Source organism: Schistocerca gregaria, chromosome X, assembly GCF_023897955.1.
Source record: "Schistocerca gregaria isolate iqSchGreg1 chromosome X, iqSchGreg1.2, whole genome shotgun sequence".
NCBI lineage: Eukaryota > Metazoa > Arthropoda > Insecta > Orthoptera > Acrididae > Schistocerca > Schistocerca gregaria.
This window is the reverse complement of record NC_064931.1, coordinates 727,496,777-727,509,754: the sequence shown is the minus strand read 5'-3', so window position 1 is coordinate 727,509,754 and position 12,978 is coordinate 727,496,777. Positions and strand designations below refer to the sequence as shown.

The window sequence follows — 12,978 nt, the reverse complement described above, 5'->3', positions numbered from 1 at the left end:
GAATTCCTGTTAAAGGCTTCTAGGAGGGACTTAAGTAGATGAAGTCTTATAAGAGACCTACGTCCAGAAATGTGCCACTTGCATATAAACAATTATTGAAGATCGGATCAGTTTCAGATCTCCCACTTTGCGGTGAGCACACACACAAGCTGAGAAAAGGGCGTCTTCGGCAGCCCCTGTTGTAATTATGACATTATATAACACCTTCGCCTGTTTACAACAACGGCTGCGAGAAATCGGTACGTTCGAAGCTAAGAGGCTGGCTGTGGTGCTTCAAGGAACTTTGATATAACTCTCGCACAAGAGGCACAAAAGTATCATGAAAATTTTTTGTGGCTGGGGATCGTCAGTGCTTTACATTATGGAATCAGCCCGCTACTTGACCCTCGTAATTTAAGAAAATAACGTGGAAATTAAATTAACTCAGTTCAGAAAGTGGATGCACATGTTCTGGTTGTGGACGTAGTGTATTTCTTTACTGACTAACAAGGAACCTCTTGAGTGCGAGGTCACAAGTTCAATCTTTAGTAAGGTTCGTTTGAGAGTGTTGTGTTAACAGTTATGACAGGAAAAATATTAGCTGCTAATAACTATCATGTGTTTCAGGAGGGCGACAGAAAATGAATGTCCGGGAGGTGCACTCCACAAAATGGACATCGCCGGTATTTAAGAAATGTTCGAGAAAACCAATAACTTGCACCACGAACACCGAATGAAAACTGGCACTCACCATCAAGATCGCATGGCACTCTTTTGGAGTTACAAATCATACAGGACGTATAGCTAGATATCCACTCTTAAAGAATGCATATAGAATCAAGTCGATGCAGCGTGGTGATGAGAAATGATGGAATGTGATGGGATGAAGACAAATGTGAAGCAGTTTGTCGTGGAGCTTATCGTGAAACTGGCTATCCTGCAACTCTTCGAAGGGCCGGCATCATTGTAACTTACTAAATATGTGGACGCTTTGAAAGGGCGGTGGTCACTATGCATAACCACATATTTTTCTCAGTCTGCCGTTCTGTCAACTAATAATCTAATTCTCGACTAAAATTTCACTAGATGGCAGGCGAATCACAGTGCAGTATCTTTGGTGCTTATTTACGACACATGCTGATTTTTCAATCATCGTTGGTGTTGTTCATGAACGTGTCGTCTATTTCTCTCTATAGCTCTTCTTTATACGACTGTTTTTGGTAAGTAATAGTTTTTGTGTTGGCCTTCCATAAATATAAAGGTAATGTTATTTTTTATTCGAATAGAATTTTCTATACTTAACAGACGGATTTCTGTGTGGTTGATGGCACTTACCACCACCCTTCTTCCCCATCCAGTATATTTTCTTCCCCATCCAGTACGCCTCGCCAAAAAAGAACAACAGAGGGAGAATATTACCGAATATTATTTGTTGAAGTTCCTTCTAGTGACAAGAGTATTGACGGTGATGAAAATGATGACAATGACTCAACATTCGTACAGATTGTACAAGTTCTAGTGTTGTTTATAGTCGTGTGTCCAGCAGCGATGATTCTGAGGATAACAGTGAAAGTCATGAGACAAGTGAAAACAATGCTGTACCACTCGCTCTTCCATCAGCAGCCACGATGAACTGGAGCCCTGCAACAAGTGTTGATCAAGTGCCATTATTTATTGAACAAAGCGGTGTGGTTGCAGAAATAAAGGACAAACTGAACCTAAAACCAGCTAACTTATTTTGAGAGTTTTTTGATGTACCACTTATAAAGCACACAGTGTTTCAAACGAATTCGTGTGCAACACAGACAGGCAAATCTTTCTTCTCCAACAACGAACATGAAATATAAAAATTTATCGAAATAAGTCGTTACATGGAAATCACAAAAAAACTAGCTACAGAGATTACTGAAGCACTGATCCAGACCTTGGTGAAAGTTAGACACACACACACACACACAAAGTTTTGCATCACCTCAGTTCCGAGAGTTCCGGGAGCAGTACAGAAAATTAGAACAGAGATCAACATAAGCATCATTTCCGCCCTTTCTATTACTCATGAAAACCACACTTTGCATGTTGTACCACCATACAGCGAGATCTTCAGAAATGGTGGCCCAGACTGCTGTACTCACCGGTACCTCTAATACCCAGCAGCACGTCCTCTTGCGTTGAAGCATGCCTGTATTCGTCGTAGCATATTATTCACAAGTTCATTGAAGTCACTGTTGGTCCAGATTGTCTCATTCCTCAACGGCGATTCGGCGTAGATCCCTCAGAGTGGTTGGTGGGTCACGTAGTCCATAAACAGCCCTTTTCAATATATCCCGGGCATGCTCGATAGGGTTCATGTCTGGAGAACATGCTGGCCACTCTATAGTCTGGGAGACGAGTCTTTGGTATTGACAGCTTGGTAGCGTCTTTCCGTTGCCTAGCGACCGCAGGCAGGCAGCCAATGACGGCCTGACTTTGAGTGGGTAGCAAGGGCCACGTTGCCGCTCTGAAACCCGGTCGCGCGCGCTTATGAAACTTACCAGTGTCTCGCGTGCAGGCGGTGCGGTCGTTCGTCGTTTGTCTGAAGTTGAATTCGCAGTTTATTTCGTTTTTGTTGTTTTTGGTGTTTCTTTGTTTATGTTTCGTTGTAAACAATGTCTAGTGCGGCGGGTAGTACCAGCCCAACACAAGAAGTAAAACGGAGGAAGAAAAGTGTGCTACACACCCAGGCCCGTGAATTCGTGTGCTCTGTGAGGGATTACTTTGAGAATGAAAAGGACAAAGGTGGGCCCTTAATTCCTGTTGTTCAGGTTGTGAAGAGAACTGCAGCAGCATTGAAAATAAGTAAGAAGACTGTTGTAAAGATAGGGAAAGAACAGTATAGTGTAGATTGTGACGAGAGTGGCACAACAAAGCTGCACACACCAGGAAAGAAGCGCCCGAGAAATAAGCAGGTGACAGCTTTGGACGATTTTCAGAAAGACGCTATTCGTCGTCATATATACAGCTATTATAAGAGAAGGGAACATCCCACTCTATCTAAATTACTGGTGTCGCTTCAGAAAGACGATCTTTTTAAAGGGAGCAAATTTTCATTGCGTACAGTGTTGAAAGACATAGGCTTTAGCTATTCACTGTTTAACGGACGCAAAATATTAATGGAAAGGACAGATGTAGTTGCATGGCGGTGCAGATTTCTGCGCAGGATCATGGGTGTGGAATTCGAAAGTATAGAGTGGTTAGATGAAACTTGGGTCAATGCCAGCCATTCTTTACGTAGAGGCTGGAATGATGGAACGCCCTAGGGGACAATGGCAGTGCCTGTCGGCAAAGGAGGGCGTATTATTGTCTTACATGCAGGAACATCGAAAGGTTTTGTGCCAAACTGCTTGAAAATGTTTCGGTCAAAAAAGACGGGAGATTACCATGAAGAAATGAACAGTGTAGTAATTCAAGAATAGTTCGAGACATCGCTTATGACGAATCTAACAAGTCCATCAGTGATTGTTATGGACAATGCGCCTTATCATTCCGTTGTTCACGATAAGGCACCAACCTTGGCAACAAAAAAGACTGTATCATTCAGTGGTTGAAATGGCGAAAAGTAGATTTCAGAGAAGATTTAAGGAAGGCGGAACTGCTCGAAATTGTGGCACAAAAGAAACCCCAATTTCACACATATGTAATTGACGAGATTGCTAAAAGGCACGGGCATGAAATCGTTCGGCTTCCTCCATACCACTGTCACTTCAATGCAATTGAAGGAGTGTGGACGCAGATACAAAATTACATTGCTGCAAACAATAAAAAATTCACGATCTCTGAAGTGGAAACTCTCCTTCCAGCAGCTATCAATAAAGTGACAAGCGAGACGTGGGCTGAAATTGTAAACAGCACTGGAAGTGCCATCAGAGAGGCGGCCAAAACCGAAGGGGTTGTGGAAGAATGCATCGAAAATTTAATTATACATCTGGCAGAGAGCAGTGATAGTTCGAGTAGTGCTGAGGAAGACAATGTCAAATCAGATTCTGACAGTGATGTGAGTGTTGTTTTTCCATTACAGTAACTACAACGTATTCAGGAATGTAAGGAGGGAGTTTGCTATCGATCTACAACCAGATCATCATATTGTGAGTACTTTCTTCAGATTATAACTCTTAATACACTGACCAATTATTCTGTAGCTTGTAGTAGAACAAATTAATAATGCTAATACTTAACAATGGAAACCAAAACTGCTAATGTTCAACAACTTGCGAAAATAGTTTTCATTTCAGTTGTGAAGTTTAACAAATAAGTTTATTATGTTTCAGCATCTTAGATACTTGTACTAAACAGCTCTTATCAGTTTTCGAGTTAATATATTTCAAGCATCAACTTTAAATAAATTCACGCGTACCAATACGACTTGTATTTTGTCTCGCTTTTATTTCTGTTGCTAGAGAATGGGTGTAGCAGACAGGGCGCCGCGTGCTGTGAGCCACGTTCGGCAACAGCGCCGTCTGCCCGCCGGAAATGTCAGTACCAATCACTCGTCTCACAGACTATAGTCGAGCGATGTCGATATCCTGAAGGAAGTCATTCACAAGATGTGCACGAAGGAGGCTCGAATTGTCGTCCATGAAGACGAATGCCTCACTCATCAACACGCTGCCGATATGGTTGAACTATCGGTCGGAGGATGACATACATTTATCGTACAGGCGTTACGGCGTACGTCGGCCCCATATAACGCCACCCCAAAACAGCAGGGAACCTCCACCTTGCGGCACTCGCTGGACAGTGTGTCTGAGTCTTGGCCGGGTTGCCTCCAAACACGTCTCTGATGATTGTCTCGTTGAAGGCATATGCTACACGCATTGATGAAGAGAACGTGATGCCTATCCTGAGCGGGTCATTCGGCATCTTGTTGTGCCCATCTATACCGCACTGTATGGTGTCGTGGTTGTAAAGATGGACCTCGCCATGGACGTCGGGAGTGAAGTTGTGCATCATGCAGCCTATTGCGCACAGTTTGAGTCACAAGACGACGTCCTGAGGCTGCACGAGAAGCATTATTCAACATGGTGGAGTTTCTGTCAGGATTCCTCCGAGCCAAAATCCGTAGGTAGCGGTCATTCATTGCAGGAGTAGCCCTTGGATGGCCCGGGCGAGGTATCCCATCGACAGTTCCTGTCTCTCTGTATCTCCTCCATATCCGAAAAACATCGCTTTGGTGCACTCCGAGACGCTTCGACACTTCCCTTGTTGAGAGTCCTTCCTGGCACAAAGTAATAATGCGGACGCAATCGAACCGCGGTATTGACCGTCCCGGCATGATTGAACTACAGACAACCTGGTGGAATAGCTGGAACAGATCGTATGTCGGATCCCCTCTGTCTAATAGGTGCTGCTCATGCATGGTTGTTTACATCTTTGGGTGGGTTTAGTGACATTTACGAACAGTCAAAGAGACTGTGTCTGTGATACAATATCCATAGTCAACGTCTATCTTCAGGATTTCATGAAACCGGGATGATGCAAAACTGTTTTTAATGTGTGTATGTCGAAATTAATGCCAGTAAAAAGGTTTAGTTTGTTACTGAGTAACTTGCGCCACAATGATAACTCTCTCGCTTCTGACAGAAACAGTCACAATTATGACAAACTATACAAACTACGTCCGTTGCAGTATCATTTGACCAGAAAATTCCAAGACTGCTTTACTTCACGGCAGAATCTCGCTATTGATGAAGCAAAGGTTAATTTCCAAGGCAGTACACGATAGACAAACCCATATCAAAGTGTACAAAGTGTTGTTATCATGTTATAAATCGGCATACAACTTGAATTGTTATATTTATAAAGAAAAAGTTTCATCATCTCCAATAGCAGGATTCGGATCGAAAGGGGTACTAAATTTAAGTAATCTTCATAGAAAGAATTATATTATTTCTATGGACCATTATTTTACTTCATATGATCTGTTCAAGAATTTAAAGTCCAGTTGCCTGTATGCTTGTGGAACAATAAACTGTATACATGTGTCCCCAAAAGTACATCAGCTTACCCCAAAAACTATAGAAACTTGACCCAGAAACTGCGTCAACTTGCCCCACAACTGTATCAGTTTACCCTGAAACTGTATCAACTTGCCCTCTGAAACTGTAACAACTTCCCCTTCTCTCCCCCCCCCCCCCAAAAAAAACTGTATCAACTTTTCCCCCAAATCTGTATCAACTTGCGTCCAGAAGCTGTATCAACCTGCCCCCAAAACTGTACCAAATTGCGCTGAAACTATAACAAGTTGCACAAAGCATCCTCAGAAACCACTGAGGGGGGGGGGGGGGGGGGGGGAGAAGGAGGGGGATTGATAGTTAGTTTTAGGGCAAACTGTTACAGTTTTGGGTCAAGCTGACGCAGTTTTAGGGCAAGTCGATACAGTTTGGGGCTAATGTGGTACGATTTAGGTCCAAGATTATACTTTATTTGGTTCAAGTTGTCACAGTTATGGGATAAGCTATTACAGATATGGGACAAGCCGACACATTTTTGGTGGCAAATTGCTGCAGTTGCATGGCAAATTCTCATAATTGTAGAGCAAGCTGTTACAGGCGCAGGCTAAGTAATCACAGTTTGGGATAAGATGATACATTTTGGGAGGTAACTTGTTATAAATGCTATACACACACACACACACACACACACACCCAGACACACACACACACACACACACACACACACACACACACACATTGCATAATGTTTTATCTCTGTAAGTACTTTATTACTTTTTCATTAAATTTCACCTCACATATGTGTACACAATATTTCCACATCTGTCTCACCATAATTGTCATAATCAGTAAATTTTATTTCTCTGGTTTATATACCACAGTACATTTTCTCTCTGTCTCCCTCTACCTCTTTGTAATGCTTACTGTAATGTGACAACAACATTACAATGCTAGTATACAACAGAAGTAATTAAATGAATACAATTTTCTCCAGTAGCTGACACTCCCAGTAGCTGCATTGTGGGGACAAGGCTTGCCTTGATAAGACTCAACTTGCTGGTTATTCACTTTTAGTGGTTGGAACAAGCAGTATCAATATAAGATGACAAATGTTTTATACTGAAAGATGAAATTAATATCATAGTATGGAGTTACTACAATGTTTGGCTGACTTCGAAACCACAGCAACCATCGTTTATTACCTGTACGAATGTGTAATACTGCTGTTCAGTATGCTGTTTCATCACAGTGTTATGTAGTCTCCACTGTACAACAGCACATGTTAGCCTTACCAGCAGAAGATGAAAAACATTTTGTATTGCAAAATAAAATTAATACTTTAGCGTGAAGGCTACTGCAATGTTTGACATTATCAGCGAAACGAAAATAGGTACCCTATTTTGTACTGCAAGATAAAATTAATATCCTAGTATGGAATTGCTAAAATGTTTGGTTGGCTTTGAAAGCATAGCAACCCTCGTTTCTTATTACAAGAATGTGAATTACTACTGTTGACTATGCTATTTCATCAAAATGTTATGCAGTTTCCACTATCAAAAAGTAAACAATGACAAACGTCTTGAAGTGCAAAATGAATTTCATACCCTGTGATAGGGTCACTATAATGTTTGGCTGACTTTGGTATCGGTTTTGGAGAAGAGTTTTTGGGTAATTTAGATATAAGAATAATATTGTTTACTTAGGTAATTCTTGTCAAAAAGCGCACTTTCAACTGTAAGATGAATCAGCAGCTGTGCTCATGTGTCTTTTGCAGTGTTATAAAAACAACTTTTATGTGTTTCGATGAATTTAATGTGTTCTAGTAACATCAAACAATGGCCATCCACTAATATACAGTTTATTTCAGCAGTGTCAATATGTGAGCCACATGTTTTTTAATAAGAAATACACACAATCTAGAGAACCAAACTTTGGTCGTCAACAAGCGCTATTTAAATTACAAGGTTTATCATTAGTGCACATATGCAGGTCATGTACATTTCCTAGTATTACAGAATAATTAAATTACGATAGTAGTGCAGAGTATGTTTGGTTCTCAGAGTCTTCCGTATTTTGAGAAGTAATTTTATTTTGCTGCGAACTTCGAATTTTCGTTCGTGATCAGAGATCTGTACTATACTTGTGGATTATGATAAGAAACTTGTGTGTATGTGTGTGTGTTTTCTACACAAAATTGTTACTTACTACGATAAATAATTTTATTTCAGTGGAAAAGATTTGAAAAGATTTTACTTTAGAGATATCGAATTTTCATCTCTGCAGAAATTCTCTTTTTGTATTATAAAAATGTGCAGTTTAAGTGCTAGATCACAAGAGAAATAGTATCAAAACATCTAATTCATTCCTTCTTAAAATCATGTTTCGTCAGTTTCCTTGTCTTTTGGGTATATTGTGTGTGTACTTTTTACATCGAGTATTTTGATTAGATTTGGTGTTACTTAGATGTTGATTGCAGGAAATACAGTCTGTAAACGTTTTAGAGTGTTTTAGATAGTTGCGATAGGCAAATATTGCAACATTTCTCAAAAGTTCATTTTATACGTGACCTCTATTACATTTAGTTCACACGCAAAGAAAAAACAATATTAAGTTGATTATAACATCGATTATATATTGTTACTTTTCTATCAGTGCCTCTATGATTCTGTGATGGCCAAAAACCGGGTTGTAGATACCTGCTGTTCTGTCAACCATCCTGCAGTGTCATGAACCGTGCTTGGAGTAGCTACTTTTCGAGGTACTAGTACTTCACTTCTGTTATCCCGTCACTCCAACGATACGGATACACACACAAAGAGTGAAACCAAATATCATCTGTTTAGCAGGTAGTTCCACTTGGAACAGCCACGATTCCTGAGGTCGTGGCAAACACGTTGCTTAGAGATTGCCTTTGAAATGCTATAGGATATAAATCAACGCCTCGGTAGCTGGGTCGACAGTCACGATTGTCAGGGGCTTGGATAAGACAAACTAAAGCAGCCCTCTGGAGTCTAGTACTATATCAGTATCTCCCTGATTCACTCACACAGTGATTAGCCTGAGCTACACTTAAAACCACTTTACGTGTTTTTCAAAGCTACGTCACCTCATTTGTGCCCATCATTATCATCGTTATCACCCATGCCGGTATCTGCCGTCTCGTCGTCAAACCACCACCATCACTATTTGTGGCTCAGTTAGTGTCGCAGCTGCAGTGATCCTACTTTAGTAGTCTTTTCTTCTTATTCCTGAGTGTACTATCGGTCATATATCTCGGTACAGTTTATCGGGTTATCCTACACCATTGTCTCAACCTTATTTAAATCCATCTTTATTCTACTCGCTCCACTGCTTTTACTTTTACCCTTCATTCCTTGTCTCCTATAGGTATTACATGCTTCACCCACGGTCCCTGTTGTCGAGACATCTTCGCGGGTACCGGGCGCAGTTGGGCCACCCTATCCCCAAGGGGTGTGGCGGGTTCAGCGGCGTACGCGTTGCATGAGGCAGAGGGTCAATGTGGAGGCTGGCCGTGTGGCATCGCCCGTTCTGCCTGTGAGTGGACATGAGGCTGCTCCTTCAGCAAGGTCCGAGAGGGCACACGGGGGGAGGGGTTTATTAGTGATTGGGAGCTCCAACGTTAGACGGGTGATGGAGCCCCTTAGGGAAATAGCGGAAAGGTCGTGGAAGAAGGTCAGTGTTCACTCTGTCTGCTTTCCGGGGGGTCTCATCCGAGATGTGGAGGCGGCCCTGCCGGCGGCGATAGAGAGCACTGGGTGCACCCAACTGCAAATTGTTGCTCATGTCGGCACCAATGACATCTGCTGTCTGGGTTCATAGGATATCCTCAGTTCATACAGGAGGTTGGCGGAGTTGGTAAGGCGTAAAGCCTCGCTAGCGGGGTGGAATCAGAGCTAACTGTTTGTAGTGTCGTTCCCACAATCGATCGCCGTCCTCTAGTCTGGAGCCGAGTGGAAGGCTTAAACCAGAGGCTCAGACGATTCTGCGGAGATCTGGGGTGCAAATTTCTCGACCTCCGCTACCGGGTGGAGAAATGTTGGGTCCCCCTGAATAGGTCAGGCGTGCACTACACGCAGGAAGCGGCTACAAGGGTAGCGGAGTACTTGTGGAGTGTACATGTGCCTCTTTTAGGTGAGAGAATTCCCTCCCTAGGCCCGACAAGACGCCTCCTGAGACGCGACAAGGTAGCAGAAGGCAAAACGCAACAGGGAATGACAATATTAATGTAGTAATCGTAAACTGCAGGAGCGTCTATAGAAAGGTCCCAGAACTGCTCTCATTAATAAACGGTCACAATGCCCATATAGTACTTGGGACGGAAAGTTGGTCGAAACCATATGTAAACAGTAATGAAATTCTAAACTCAGATTGGAATGTATATCACAGAGACAGGCTGGACAGTGAAGGGGGAGGGGTGTTAATAGCGATAAAAAGTGCAATAGGAAATTGACGGAGATCTGAAATGTGAAATAATTTGGGTGAAGGTCACGGTTAAAGCAGGCTCAAACATGGTAATTGGATGTCTCTATAGGCCCCCTGGCTCAGCAGCTGTTGTGGCAGTACATCTGAAGGAAAATTGGGAAAATATTTCGAGTAAATTTCCCACCCATGTTACAGTTTTGGGTGGAGATTTTAATTTCCAGATATTGACTGGGAGACTCAAACATTTATAACGGGTGGCGGGGACAAAGAATCCAGTGAAATGTTTTTAAGTGCATTATTTGAAAACTACCTTGAGTAATTAAATAGATAACCGACTCGTGGCGATAACATATTAGACCTTCTGGTGACAAACAGACCCGAACTATTTGAAACAGTTAACGCAGAACAGGGAATCAGCGATCATAAAGCGGTTACAGCATCGGTGATTTCAGCCGTAAATAGAAATATAAAAAAAGGTAGAAAGATTTTTCTATTTAGAAAAAGTGACAAAAAGCAGAGTTCAGAGTACTTGACGGCTCAACACAAAAGTTTTATCTCAAGTACGGATAGTGTTGAGGATCAGTGGACAAAGTTCAAAACCATCGTACAATATCCATTAGATGAGTACGTGCCAAGCAAGATCGTAAGAGATGGAAAAGAGCCACCGTCGTACAACAACCGAGTTAGAAAACTGCTACGGAAGCAAAGGGAACTTCACAGCAAACGTAGACATAGCCAAAGCCTTGCAGACAAGCAGAAATTACACGAAGAGAAATGTAGTGTGAGGAGGGGGATGCGAGAGGCGTTCAACGAATTCGAAAGTAAAGTTCTATGTACTGGCTTGGTGGGAAAACCCTAAGAAATTTTGATCTTATGTCAAAGCGGTAGGTGGATCAAAACAAAATGTCCAAACACTCTGTGACCAAAATGGTACTGAAACAGAGGATGACAGACTAAAGGCCGAAATACTAAATGTCTTTTTGCAAAGCTGTTTCACAGAGGAAGACTGCACTGTAGTTCCTTCTCTAGGTTGTCGCACAGATGACAAAATGGTAGATATCGATAGAGATGACAGAGGGATAGAAAAACAATTAAAATCGCTCAAAAGAGGAAAGGTCGCTGGACCTGATGGGATTCCAGTTCGATTTTACTCAGAGTACGCGAAGGAACTTGCCCCCTTCTTGCAGCAGTGTACCGTAGGTCTCTAGAAGAGCGTAGCGTTCCAAAAGATTGGAAAAGGGCACATGTCATCCCCGTTTTCAAGAAGGGACGTCGAACAGATGTGCAGAACTATAGACCTAACGTCGATCAGTTGGAGAAATTTGGAACACGTATTATGATCGGGTGTAATGACTTTTCTGGAGACTAGAAATCTACTCTGCAGGAATCAGCATGGGTTTCGATCGTGTGAAGCCCAGCTCACGCTATTCGTCCACGAGACTCAGAGGGTCATAGACACGGGTTCCCAGGTAGATGCCGTGTTTCTTGACTTCCGCAAGGCGTTTGATACAGTTCCCCACAGTCGTTTAATGAACAAAGTAAGAGCATATGGACTATCATACCAATTGTGTGATTGGATTGAAGAGTTCCTAGATAACAGAACGCAGCATGCAGCATGTCATTCTCAATGGAGAGAAGTCTTCCGAAGTAAGAGTGATTTCAGGTGTGCCGCAGGGGAGTGTCGTATGACAGTTGCTATTCATAGGATATATAAATGACCTTGTGGATAACATTGGAAGTTCACTGAGGCTTCTTGCGGATGATGCTGTAGTATATTGAGAGGTTGTGGCAATGGAAAATTGTACTGAAATGCAGGAGGATCTGCAACGAATTGACGCATGGTGCAGGGAATTGCAGTTGAATCTCAATGTAGACAAGTGTAATGTGCTGCGAATGCATAGAAAGAAAGATCATTTATCATTTAGCTGCAATATAGCAGGTCACCAACTGGAAGCAGTTAATTCCATAAATTATCTGGGAGTACGCATTAGGAGTGATTTAAAATGGAATGACCATATGAAATTAGTCGTCGGTAAAGCAGATGCCAGACTGAGATTCATTGGGAGAATCCTAAGGAAATACAGTCCGAAAACAAAGGAAGCAGTTTACAGTACACTTGTCAGCCCACTGCTTGAATACTGCTCACCGGTGTGGGATCTGTACCCGATAGGGTTGAGGGAAGAGATAGAGATGATCCAACAGAGAGCAGCGCGCTTCGTTACTGGATCATTTAGTAATCGCGAAAGCGTTACGGAGATGATACATAAACCCCAGTGGAAGACTGCAAGAGAGACGCTCAGTAGCTCGGTACGGGGTTTTGTTGATGTTTCGAGAACATACCTTCACCGAGGAGTCAAGCAGTATATTGCTCCCTCCTACGTATATCTCGCAAAGAGACCATGAGGATAAAATCAGAGGGATTAGAGCCCACACAGAGGCATACCGACAATCTTTCTTTCCACGAACAATACGAGACCGGAAAAGAAGGGAGAACCGATAGAGGTACTCAAGGTACCCTCCTCCACACACTGTCAGGTGTAGATGTAGTTCTTCCATCATAATCCACTTA

General features: G+C 42.4%; 1 protein-coding gene across 1 annotated transcript in view; it reads right to left on the bottom strand.

The window, feature by feature from the left end:
• Positions 1-12,978, bottom strand: part of LOC126298972 (glutamate [NMDA] receptor subunit 1) — a 516,838-nt gene that overhangs the window by 101,716 nt on the left and 402,144 nt on the right. The window lies entirely within an intron of this gene.